This window comes from Melospiza georgiana, chromosome 4 (genome assembly GCF_028018845.1).
Source record: "Melospiza georgiana isolate bMelGeo1 chromosome 4, bMelGeo1.pri, whole genome shotgun sequence".
Taxonomy (NCBI): domain Eukaryota; kingdom Metazoa; phylum Chordata; class Aves; order Passeriformes; family Passerellidae; genus Melospiza; species Melospiza georgiana.
In genome coordinates, this window is record NC_080433.1 from 71,998,289 (window position 1) to 72,012,361 (window position 14,073).

Below are 14,073 nucleotides of genomic sequence, written 5' to 3' on the forward strand. Positions count from 1 at the left end.
AATAAATAGCAATATTTTTTCTAAGCTAACCTTGATGTTTGGACAGTTGTCTAGGATTTATGTGACATGATGGTTACTAAAGTATTCACATCTGTGCATGCGAACTGTCACCAACTTACAATTCTGTTCCCTCCCTCCTGATTCAGATAAAAAGAGGAACAAAATAGTGCCTTGCAGCCCTCAGAGTTATCTTCTTGGCTGATCACAGAAGCGAATAACCAGGCTGATTTTCCATTTCCAGCTGAAAATGTGTAAGTGATTAACAGCCCCCTGCACTTTGAGACAGTGCTGAAAGATCCCTCCTTCTGAAGCAAGGACAGGCCTCCTGTTTCTTTTTACAAGCAAAGGGGGAGAAAAAACCCAAGGAAAAACGGATGGGAGGAGAAAAGGTGCTTTCAGTTTTGTTTCTGCATGCCTCTTTCTTTGCAACTTAAATTTGCATACCTGACTTTTCCTGAGAAGAGAAGGGGTGACTGGAAAACCACTACACTATTATTTATATATATATAAGAGGTTAAAAATTCACTCATAGACTTCCTACCCAATTCTAATTCTACAGAGACTGCTACAAGTTCCTCAGCGCTTTATTCGTGGCTGTATTGCTCCACTTTCATTCACATGGTTTCCATTCCCATCACTCTCCTTAAATTATCAGTAAAAGTCCAAAACTGAAGGACTACAGAGGAGGGTTTATGAAATGAAGGAAAGAGCCCAGCCTGGCCCCAGCTGGGAGTGCTGGCTCCTGGGGAAGAGGCAGAGACTCATTTCATGGCTCTGCATCCCATGGGACTGAAAAAGAAAAATAAAACTGAAAGAGATGAAGTTTTTAAACCTAGCCTTTCCTGTTTTGCTCTCTTTAATTATGAATTGAAGGGAACTCAGACTGGATGAGTTTGATGTGCCAAATATCAGCGTAAAGCTCAGCATACAAAGTGTGGTAACAAGAAGGGGAAAAAATTAACCTTCAGAAAGAAGGGAAGAAAAAAAAAAGAAAAATAAAGAGAAAAGAGTCAGTTTTCCCACATGTTGAGGTCCTCAATTATTATTCAGCTACTTGAAAGCATCCACTTAGCCCATGGTCAGAACTTGCCTTTGGAAGCTCAGCAAGAGCTTTAGCAGCTCACAATAAATAAACACACAAACAAAAACGAATGAAAGTTCTCTTTCTAAAGCAAAATAATTACAAACACTGCTGTAAAAAGCCTGATGAACTCTAAGTATTATTATTCCTTTGCACTAAAGAAATATTTATTCTTTTTTTTTTTAATATAGAGGAGTTGACAGAGCCTTTTTCAGGAGAGGAGGAGAGGGAGGCTGGGTGCTGTGGAGAAGGCAATTGAGGGGTAGAATAAATCCAAAAGTAGGACAGCCATCAGTGCTGCATCTGAAGCAGTCACCACTGCTCACCAGGCTGCTGGAGCCTGTGCACCACTGAAACTGAAATCACATTAAAAGGCACTCAGACCCTGGGAAGCTGCACCAGGGAATCCTTTAATGTGGCTCAGTATGCACAGCCCAAATCCAGGGTGTTTTAAAAATACATAGAAAGAAATCTAAAAATCCTCTCGCACTCATCAAGTAGGGCTGTTTGCAATTTCACTGTAGAAAGTATTAACACTTTATTTAGCAAAAATTATGTAAAATATAGTATTAAGGTATCAATATTAAGCATACTTAACTGTGCAAAATAAATCAAAAGTAGCTATATCAGGGTAAGGGGACTAAGAATAGTTTTCTCTAAACTGGGGAGGACATTCAGGCCAACTTACAAACTTTAAGAAAAACTTCAGGTTAAATCCTACTACAACTTTTTGTAACCTTAAATGGAAAGCAAAATTTATAACTTTAAAACATTTCCTACTGCTATCAACTTCACCTCTTCTATCAAACCCCCAAACTTCTGTATCACTTTTAATTCAGAATTCAAACTTCAATAATATTGTCCAAATGCCAGTGCAGGGTCCCCTGAATAAATCACTCTACAGCAATATTTTTTGAAATATCACCTCAGTATTAAAAAACAACACAGATCATGAAAAGCAGACAGTGAAATAAATGGGAGGAGGCATTTCAAGTGTAGTTTGAAGCAGGTTTTGGGGTATAAGGAGCTTGAGTAAAAAGCCACTTATGCAGAATCACACTGTTCATTCCTGGGGCTGCCTGCACAAGGGAAGGGAGGCACTGGGATGTCAGGTGCTCCATGTTTAGCATCGTCAGTATTCTCAGTTACTTCTTGGCAATTTGGTCAAACACAGGCTAAGTGGGCCAGCCCACCCCACTATTAGATGACTGATTCTGAAGGTCCAACACAAAGAACACGACACTGACACCCAAAGGATGCTTCTGGCAAAAGAACTTAGAAGTCAAACTGGTCAGAGGGCAGGACCTTGTGCATGGGGGAAAAACATATTTTAAAAAAAGTATTTAAAAAAAAAGTATTTTAAAAAAGTATCCAAAAAACTCAAATAAAACAAAGCAGTGGAGTAATACTGCAGTTAAGTTCAATGTGTCTCTGCTAATTTCCAGAGGGCTGATTCCAGATGGTGGGAACCACATAACTCTAAGACAGGTCTTGTTCTCCTTAACACAATAACTCTTCTTCCCAAGCCTTAAAGCTACGAACAAGCTTGTCTGCCCTCATCATACCTTCTCTCAATGGTTAGGGCAATTCAGAGCGAAATAAGCATGGAAACATAATTTTATTTTAGAACAGCACTCAAAACAAGTGATTCTTCATCAATTGAAAACAATTTCAGTTTGATTACAACTTAAATATCCAGAAGCAAAAAAAAAAAAAAAAAAAAACAAAACAACCACCCCAAAAAAAATCTATGCTGCATTTAAGCCAAGCTCTTTTACTTAAATACAAAGTTCAGGTGTTCTAATGCAGCATCTGCTTGCAAACCTACATTGCCCCTAATCCTTAACCAAATGCTGATGGTAGTCAGAATCAGAACACTTCATAACTTCCAGGACAAAATCCTAACATTTAGGAAGGAAATCCTTGAGATTAAGATTGTGTTCTCACATATGAAATCAACCCAGACTCTACTTTATTAACAAATTGAAACAGAAGTGTGTAAACTTTGTTGTTCAGTATCAGTAAAATAACTTCAAATGAAGCCCAGGACAGCTGTGATAATCACAGTTTTATCATCCCAGAGCTATCAGAATCACAAGGTCCACCCTGCACTAACTCCAGTATCTACTCTGACAAATGACAATTAAAATAATTAAAATCCTCAAACAGCAAACAGCACATTCTTTCATAGTACGTCACACATTCTTTCAAACCTCCACCTCAAAAATAAAAATGCTTTAAGACACAACCAGTCACTACTGCCGCTGGAGGTTCTGCTTTACCTCTTCCCTAAATGACAAATGACTTTGCATATCAGCAGAGAGATGTCATCCCCTTTGTGAGTCAAGTATTGTCCGAGTTCCTTGTGGAGTTTTCCAAGGGCGTTAAAGGAGATTTCTTCCCTTTATGAAGCCAATGGTGACCTGTTCCTGTGGACCACCCATCCATTTCATTAGCATTTTACAGGGGTGGGTGCCATCATAAAAGGGGAGAGGAGAATCAGAGCCGGGCTGCTCAGAGGGGTTTAACTGAAGTCACTATCGACAAAGCACTAAAACACCAAATATTTCAAAGGCGAGAAGGTGGTTTTGCAAGGTAAACATCTGCACTTTTACTGCAGTCTTTGCAAAGCCCCCAGGACCAAGGTCAATTTTATTGTGCTACAGGAGACAAGGACTTTTCAAAGGTATACTTGTCTACTTATTGTAATTTTTAAAGCATGTAACTTGAAAGAAAAAAAAAAATTTAAATTTACAAAGCAATGCAGAAACAGTGAGAATTTCCAGCAACACAAATGCTACTTGCAGTGTTATGCTTGCCAATCCAAACCTCACTGAATATATCCTGAAACACTGTTTACAGTGAAAGCCAAGCACATAAAATGACTATCATGTCCTATTTGCAAGAACCCCATAACATTTCAACCACACCCATTCAATCCCTACCAAACTTGTCCAAAGGTATGGAATCTGCAGAGATCTACAGAAGATATAATGTCATAAATAAAAATGTCATATAATAATGTCATATAAAAAATTAAAAAAAAAATACAGGAGACAATTTAAAGGACACATAATGTCATGTTCTATTATTTCAACAGCAAATGCAGCACCTGACACCTGAGCATGGGGCAATTCAGAACAGCAGGTGACAGGTTGGGTATATTCTGGATATAACACACCATCAGACAGGACACAACCTCCCCAAAGCTTTGCTTTGCCAGGCCAGCCAGGTCCTGGGTACCAAGGCAGAAAACTAAAGGTTAAAACACCTGGGAACTGAGCTCACCTGTGTAGTTTTTGGAAAAGCCCGGAGCAGACCACAGCTGCTCAAACCAAAGCTGGAGCGTCAGAATAGCAATAGGCTTCAGGAACTCCTCCCACTCACTACCAGCTAATCTCTAAGGTAAATTATAAATAGCACCTGCAAGGTTTTGCTGTTTCAACTGTTTAACTGTAAGGAATGGACATGAGCCAAATGAAAAGAGGGCAGAGAAAGCAATTCCCACTCACAGGTGCACCAGGAAGAACAGAAAGCAGGAAATTATTGGAGAAAGAGAGGAGGGAAAAGCAGGCTGTGGCTTACAGCTCCTTGGCTAATTGTACTTTTCATATTGGTAATGAATTTTAAAAGCATGTTTAACTCTAAATATTTAGGTGAGACACTGCTTTTCTAAATGGTCACACAGTAGAAAGATTTTAAGGTTTGTTCTTTTGTTATTTTGTTTTGTGTTTGGGTGTCTTTTGTTTTTTAAGTAATGATTATAAAGACATAGAAAGAGTTCTGGTCTGAATTCACTCTTCCAAACAAAAGTAAGAAGCATGAGAAACATGAACCTCTAGAAGGAATATTCTACCTTTTTTGCTTTAAGTATCCAGAAAAGATTTGCAAGACCTATAAGAATAACTCATTTACACAAGAAGGAGAAACCACAGTTTTATTTGAATGAGAAAAATTATAGGAAACAAGAAAAAATAAGTCTATCTTTGCAACACATAACCATAAAGGGCTCATGTTTGATCCATTTGCTTTCTTATTTTGGGTTTTGCTAACAGCCAATGCTCCATGATCAACCACAACATAAAGCAGATGTGACCTTTGCTGAGAATTTTAGACAGATAAAGCCTGTTCCTAACGCTGAAGGGGGATCAGCATGGAAACCAAAGTAATACCTTCCATTTCAAAATAACTTGCTCTTTTGAAGTAGAGACTAATAATAATAATAATAATAATAATAATAATAATAATAAGTTAAAATACCATTTCTCTTTGATGCCTTGAGCTGGTGCTTGCAGTTCAGTGTTATAAAACTGTACATGTGTATTCATGCCTTGCCAGTATCCTAAACTTTTCCTTCTCACAGAAGGAATGTGCATTTCCTCCTTTGCTTGACAGTGTATTTTCCTGCACTTCACCTCTATTATAGGAATTATTAGCTGCAAGCAGCTGCACCTTCCTGCAAACAGGCCAAAGTTCCTGATTTCCTGAAACTCTTTGGGGAGCACACTCATAAATTCCATTCACAGGAATATTTCAGTACTGTCTAAGCTCAATCAGATCCCTGTTTATCAGCAATTAAGTCTACCAAGAAATTAGCACAGCAGCCTCCTCTTTTGTCAAAAAAAATCAGTTTTTCTGCTTGCGGCGCACAATGGTGCCAAAACTCCTCATATTTCAAAACCGGCCATAAAAGCCAAACAAAGGAAAAAAACTTGGATTTAAAACCACATCATTTCATCCATAATGAGCAGTACAGTCTAGAGAAGAAATCCAGAATTTAATTTCTTATTCCCTGACATGTCAGAGCTGCAGCAGTGGGCTTGGCATGTCCATGCTGGACTGGGACATGGCACATCCCACCTGAATATGAGGAGAAGCTTCCTGACCTGTGAGGGTGGGCAGAGAACTGGGGCAATCTGCCCAGAGAGGGATGAGAACCAAGCAGCTCTCAGAGGTCTGAGCATCCATTCCCAGGTTTTTCCATGGGTTTGCAGAGCTCTGTGGCTCCACACACTGCACTGGTGCACAGCTGAGGGTGGATGCTGGAGGACTGGATGCTTACTCTCCATCTGCAGCTCATTTACACATGCTCATAATGCAGAGCCCCAAGTGGGTGCTCAACTCAATAACTACATTTTAACACTCTCAAGTATTTTGAAGGGAGATAACTAAATTCCCTCATTAAACACATGCAAGAAAAACCATGTACTTCACAGGAGAAAAGTTTAAAAAGAGCGTGTATTGACTCCTTCTGTTAGCCATATATTCTTAATGCAAGCCAACATCAATCAATCAATCAATCTCTTCACTCTAAGTGCAATTCTCACCTCCCCATGTGGAACACGTTAATGAGTTTCCACTTTAAAAAAAACCATCTCTGTTTACCAGGTACACAGAAACAACAGGCTTCATTCTTGCTTTCTCTGTGTTAAAGAAAAGCTAAGAGTTCTTCTCTTACCATAGGATAACAGACACAAAACACAAGCTCACAAAGCCAGCGTGGGCGTTCTGTTTTGGTGTATTATTAATTTTTTTTTTAATCCTCTCTGTGTTTCTGCCAGCACTGAATTTAGTGTTGATGGAAAAGTGCTGGCTCAGCCCTGCAGCAGGAGCGCAGCAGCAGTGACAGGAGATGTGAGCTCCAGCAAAGGGCGAGATCTGCAGCTCTGGAGGCCATTGCAGAACCCAGAAATAAATCATGGCCCTCCTGCAACTCAGTAAAAGTTCTACAGTGGCTAAGGAAGCTCTGCTCCTCCAAGAGAAGCTGCCTGCCCTAAAGTGAAGTGGTGTAATGAAGATTATATTAGAGGGTGAATAAACTTCTGGGAACAAGGAATGCTTTTCCCTGGAGCTGCACACAAAACCCAGCACGAACACAGTCCTCACCACAAAAGTCTTGGTGAGGAGCAAACTGGGAGAAGGCAGCCAAGAGAAGTTACCCCTGGATAAGATCAACATATTTCAGGCCATGAATCAGCTGGCTCCCATATCCAGTGTGTCATTTACAGAGAATATTACAGAGTGAAGATTTCACTTAAAATTATGAGAACAATTATTGCAATCAGGAAACAACCATTTGTGGGGCTGAAATGTTGCCTTAAATGCAGTTTGCTAAACAGCTTCAGGAGATACATTTTGCTCATCTCTACTTGTAAATGAATATAAAAAAATGATGCATGCATACTGGGGGGAAAAAACAAACAAACAAAAAAGCAGTGTGGTCTCCTTTTGCTGATTTGAATAAAACACTTCCTCTTCAGCTCATCCTCTGAAGAAAAACTCTATAACAAAAAAAATTTAAAGAACTGGTGGTGAGGTCAAAGGGTCAGGATTAAAAACCAAGCAGCAACCAGCACACTATGAGTTCTACAAAGCTCACTGCAAGCCAGCTCCTAATTTCAGCCTGCATCTGAACAACTCTGTGCAGAAGTGCTGCTTGTAACCACTTTGCTCTCATCTCAGCAGGCCAAATCACAGCTCTGCAGATGAGGCCACAGGGCTATCCCAGAGCCCATCCAAGCACTCTTCATTTAGGTTTGCCCTTTTCTTTTTGGCAGGCAGCACCCAGATCCTGCTCTGGTGCAATCAGGTCTCCTGACAATGTGAAACTCACACTTTAAAGAGCCCACTGACAGATGGATTCAATTTAATGTATGAGTATGAACAGCTGCTCCTGATCACCAGCTTGTACAGCACGCCCATTCATCACAAAATATTTCAAAAGGCTGAGCTGAAATGGAACAAATGAATTTGAAGGAGTATGGGAGGTACTGTGCTAGCCTTGGAGAATGTGTCAGATGTAAAAATCACAGCTATGGGGCTGCCATTAATTCATTCCTGTGAACGCTGGCTCCACTCTGTTAGCAGCATTCTCCAGATTCCCCAAAATCCAGGAGGGCAGCCTGAATAAGGTATTAGAAGATGGAATTAAATACTCCTTACTGAAAGTGATTTTAACTAAGCAAGTCACTAAAAGGAGCTGACAGCTTCAAGAGGACAAGCCTCAAATCACTGCCGAGAGGAGAGGAGGTTATTTCCCAAATGTTCTGTCTCAGAAAGATCCATCAGTGGTGCAATGCAGGGACATGGACCTGCCTTTACCACCTTCATCTTAAACATTGTGAGAGGCCTCACTGCTTTTAAAAAGTTTTCATCTTCCTCTTTGGTCCTTCAGTGCCAAGAACAAGGTCTGTGAGGAGATGGAGAGCTGACACAGAGCTGAGTAACTCACTTTTTCTTTTTTTTTTTTTTATAATTTCAGGAATTATGCAGCAAAAAAATAGACATTTTAAACATCACAGTGTTTGTCATGGCCAGTGGATCATCTCTGAGTGACTCAGTTTTTCACAGAGCACTTCCTATGAGTTGTGCACAGGGCAGCTTCACAGATGTTGGGTACCAGGGTGATATACAGGGAGGAAAATTCTCCATGAGTTGCCTCAAGTGGCAATTCATTCTTGCCAATTCCTGCTGGGGTTTTCTAGGAGGGGGAAAAACAAGTTTTCAAGACCTTTTTGAAGGTAATTCTTATCTAGAAGTGATACTTGCAGCATCGTCAGTCACCTGTATCATCGAAATGTACTTGTACTTGTGTGAATTCATGAGGAAAGCATGTAATGCTTATGGAGAATTCCAAATTTCACACACTTTTGTATCACTCTGCAGTTTTAGGTCAGATTTTTGTGTCTTAGTATGAAAACCACACTAATATTTTGAGCTGCAGAAAATTTAACAATAATTTGCTGTAACACTGATAAATGGGGAGTGAAATGAAGCAAAAGTTTCCTCAGTATAGAAAAGGTAATATTTGCAATGGTAGGGAAAAAAATTTTAAAAAGAGAGGACTTTTGGATAATAATATTTCCCTCTTTCCTTCTACAGAGCACCTTTGCCAGTCTCTTGCTCTACCTGCTCTCCTTCCTCAAGGGCAGGTAAGGAGACAAAGCTCAGGTGTCACAAGCTTGCACAAATAAGGCACCAAATAAAGGCACCAAATAAAGGCACCAAATAAAGGCACATCAGCTCCCCTGTCACACAAGGGAGCAAAGACACTGCCTGCCATCACCCAGGCTCCTTCTGCCTGCTGAGAAAGCAACCAGGGAAGTGGTGAGTAGGTCTCTGCCATGTCAATAACCAGCTCTGAGTCAGGTTTAACTTATTTTGGGAGCCCAGTCCACCACCAGGGTACACGCTCAGACGTGGGGGTGAGAAACCCTGGGTTTATTTGATCTGCCAGAGCCACACAGGCTCACACACCCTCTGCAAAGGTTATTCATCACCACAGCAACCTCCAAACAAAGGTGGGAGCCAAGTCAGGCTGGCTGGGATCGCCCAGCCCCGTCCCTCTGATGGCAGAGGGCAAAGGTGCTCTCCACCTGCGCCCTACAGGGGACTTTAATTGCTTGGGGTTTTATGTCACTGGATCTCATAATTCCCCTTTGAGCACCCCAGCCTGTATGCCCAGAGCAGAGAATGGCCACACTGATGCATTAAGCAATAAAATTCTTCTATAACCCCAGATAAAGGAGAGAGAAGATCCCAATTCCCTCTTGTCCCGTGGTGAGGCAGTGCCATTTTCCATGACACACCAATGTCACCCCACCCTCTCCCCAAGGGACCAGGAATAGCTGCTGTAAAATAAACACCCCACACCCCAAACATCCCCTAAAGCCAAGAAAGCCCCAGCGTGTTTAGCCATCATCCTGTCCTTCCTTCTCCACTCCTTTTCTTCACATCCTCTCTCACTCCACGGGAGATTAACAATTTTGGATATGCTACGAAAATCCAACCAAGACAATAAAACAACTGCAAACTGTGAAAAACGCCAATCACCTGTTTTTAAAATTTTAAAAGTTTACTAGTAATAAAATGGTTATAAAAATAGTAATACAATTAGAGTAATAACAATTTGGACAAATTGAATTGAGACAATAAAAACAAAGAGTTAAGGACGTCCTGGTACCTTTTCTGGGCATCACAAGCCCAAAAAAGGACCCATGTTAACAGAGGATTAACCCTTAAAAACAACAGCCTGTTGCATATTCATACACTTCATACATGATGCATAAATTCCATTCAAACACAGGATTCTGTCTGGTCAGTGTCAACTTCTTCCTTCTAATCCTTATAGCGCCTTCGAGGCGGGAAGAAGTTTGTTTCTTCTGATAAGAAGGCAATAAATTCCCTTTCTCTGAAAGATCTAGGTGTCTTGTGGCTGCTATTTCGCTGCAAGCCTTTTCTTTTAAACAAAGCATCTTACATAGCATAGTTTCTATTTCAACAATTTTTATAACCTAAAACTATATTTAACACAGTACTTAAGAGAATTAATACAGCATTGCTTTCTAACACAACACATATAATATTCATTTTAATATTTGCGAAAAGCCAGTCATAAACTACATGCATTTTTCACACAAACTCAGCACAAATGAAAAGCAGAGTGGGGCTTTTTCCCCCCATAAATCTGTAAAGAACAAACCCTGATACTTCCCCAGTCGCTGGAGGAAAGAGATTATGATCGTTCCTGAACCTTTCCAACCACCAGGCAGGAGGGAAAAGCACAGTCTGCAATGACAAGCTGCCAACACTCGGCGAGCAGCGTGGCTCTGGTTTGTGACACTGAGATTTCCCCTGCAGAGCCAGGCTCGTGGGCACCAGCAGCCCTCACCACATGCAATGGCAGCCCTGAAAACGCCCAGATGTCTCTACCTGTCCTAAAGCACAGCCCCCACCCGAGCAGCCAGGATTTAAAAGATAAGGGAACCATTTGTTTTGAATTATGGGATTAAAAAAAAACTATTGATTCTGAGGAATTTTTTTTTTTTTTTTAAATCAAAGCCACAGGTGATTGGAGCAGATAATAAAATCTCATTATCTCTCATTTACTCCTGTCAAGAAGTAGAAGTTAATTTTTGCTGTAGTAAAATCATCAGGAATATCCATCCAGCTTCAGTGGTTTTGGATCTAAGCAAAATTTATGTTAACAAAAGGGTGGCTTGATTTATACCAATGGCTTAAGCTATCATTCTTCTTGAGTTTCAAAGCAGTCATTGGTAGCTAACCATTAATCTTTTGCAGGCTTATGATGGTTTACAATTGCTGTGAGTGAGGTTCATTTACCTGATTCTGCAATATTTCTAATAGCCAATCACTTCAGTGATTTCTATTTCAAGGGAGCCTACAGGAAAGATGAGGACAGGCTTTTATCTGGGCCCACTGCAATAGGACAAGAAGAGATAATGGCTTTAAAGTAAAAGAAGGCTGAATAAGAATGGATATAAGGATGATTTTACAATGAAGGTGGTAAAAGAGGTTACCCAGAGGGGTGGTGGATGTCCCATCCCTGGAAATATTCATGGGGCTCTGAAGAACCTGGGCTACTTGAATATGTCCCTTCCCATTGCAGGGGGGCTGTACTAGATGGTCTTAAAAGATCTCCTCAATGTAAATATTTTATGATTCTATGATAAAATAATTCTGACACTATAATTAAGAAGAACTAGAAATTAATAAAAAAATTTTAAAATAGAAAAAAAATGTAAGAAAATTCAGCTTCCAGATGAAAGTTCAAAGTGTAGTTTGCTAAGTGCACTGCAGAGTTTTGAAACAGCAATGGAGCAGAATTGCAAGCAAAGTGCAAAACACCACTCAACCCTAGGGCAGGACACTCCCCAGACACCCTGCACTTGAAGTTCTGTGCTCTATAGTGCTCTCAGAAATAGAAAAAAAAAACCAAAAAAAACCAACTGAAACAACAAACTAAAAACCTGCACTGGAGTTCACACGCATTTCCAAAGTGCAGCCACGGAACTGGCTGTGCTCAGGGCATTGTGATTGATGGCACAGCACAATCACCCCCTGGCCTGATAAGCAGGCACTGGCTTGACTCAGTCTTTATTTGTGAATACAGTGAATTTTCCAAGCACCTTCCTGGTGATGTGCAGTTCCAAAAGGAACCTCTGCACACGGAGATGGTTTCCCACCCCTGTCACAAGGGAGCCAAGGTTTTTGCCTTCTCCTCCACATAGGCACTCCATCCTGTGAGTCAGGCTGACACCTCAGACACAGCACACAGACATTTGTCCCAAACTGGTGTCCCCCTGACCAAGACACAGATGTGCTTCTGCTAGAATTATCTGGCTCCTAGAAAAATCTATGATCTCTAAATTTTAATAACTGAAAATATTGACAAGCAAAAATAAAGTGCACCTACCCAAGTGAAAATTATTTTAAATAAAAAAACACTGCTTCAATAACTATTCAGTTTGCTTTCTCGGTTTCTACACACCCTGAAAGTCAATTGCAACAATTTGAAATCCTCTCTCCTCCAAAGCTGCTGCTGTTAGCACTAAAGTTGCTGTATTATTTAAGTGCTGGTGCTCAGAGTTCTGCAGCAGCAGAAAGGAACTGCATCTACCTTCAGTGGTTCCCAAGACAGAAGCTGCTATGCTTGAACTGGAGCAGGAAGAGCAGCAGCAATAAAAAGGAAAGGAATTTAAGGACAGGTACGTTCCAACTTGTTATGTGACAATAGCACCAAATATGTTTTCCTAAACTTTCCACTAATTAAAGCCTACTTATTTTAGTCTGGCTTAAGAGGCTACTGGACCTTGAAATAATGTGCCTGAATTCCTTGCTCTGCCTTTGCCCCCTCCAGCAGAAAGCAGAATTACCCTCATCATTTTTCAGGCCAGGGTGATTTTACAACTCTGTTATAATCAAGGTATCATGTACAGCTCAGGACAGCACTGACCTTCAGGTCTTTGTCCAAATATCCCAACCAGCCTTTTTAACAACATGGCAAGAACCTGAAAGGGGCAGAGACAAGTGTCCTGGATGAATTCCACCCTTCCTGCACCCATCCTTGCACCCATCTCCTGCTGCTCCAGAAGAGACCTTCAAGTAGTTCTGATATTCAATTCAGCACCTGATACTGAGCTGTGTCATGCTGATGCTTTAATGGGATTCTTTCCATGTCTAGAGGAGCTGTCTCCCCCAAATTCCACAGGGATTTTTAATTTATTAGCTACAGCTAAGGTCACATGTGTTGTTTTTAATAGCAAACGTGTGTTTTGCAGACCAGGCTGCATCTCATCAGTGATTCCTTGGTGCCACACTCCCAGGAAAACAGCAGTCAGCCCAGCATGGCAGTCTTATATAAAGCAGGGGGTTGCAAGGTGTAAGGCGGCTCTGCACACATTTGCTGTCAAAGAATCACAGCATCTCAGCTGCTGCAAGAAGCAGATTGCATTTGTTTTATCAGGGAAAATCACAGATTGGAAAAACTGACTAGAAACCACCTTCCCCTAAAAAAAAAATTAATGGTTAGCTATTGCTTTTTGTAGAGGTTATGTCTGGTATTGAGCTGGAAAGAGGATCACTCAGAGGTCAGAACAAGCTCACTCTTTTCTTTGCACAGCATCTTCAGAAGGAAGCTGGGGATGAAGTTTGTCTGCACACAGTCACACAGAGATTTAAACAGGAAAAAAAAAAAAAAACCAACAAATCCATGCACTTCCATTAAGGGCTTTGGGCAGTTTCATTTTCTATTCAGCTGGAAAGGTAGTGAAGCAGCATGCACACACACATTTTTAATCACCCTCGTGCTGACAGCAGCTAGTCCCTACTTCTGTTATCAGAACCCCACAGCTTGGATTTCCAGGCTATGAAGCACTAGGGAAGAGGGTATAAAATCTCCTCTGGTTAAAAAAAGCGCAGTGATATCATCTAGTATAACACACAAATGCTATAGAATTGAAGTTTGGCCTCACCAGGACATTACTCATTCAGTGGAGGGAGAGGGGAAAATAATCCATAAACATACAAACAAATAGTAAGGATTTCCTAAGATTAGCTGGTAACTTGGACCACTCTCATATTCTCTGTACAAAATGTGTATTTTTGGCTTTTCACAAATATTAAAATGAATATTATATGTGTTCTGTTAGAAAGTTATGCTGTATTAATTTTCTTAAATGGTGTGTTAAACA

General features: G+C 40.6%; 1 protein-coding gene across 7 annotated transcripts in view; it reads right to left on the reverse strand.

Moving 5' to 3' along the window:
* Positions 1-14,073, reverse strand: part of EPS8 (epidermal growth factor receptor pathway substrate 8) — a 124,090-nt gene that overhangs the window by 75,882 nt on the left and 34,135 nt on the right. The gene's annotated exons all lie outside the window — the stretch shown is intronic.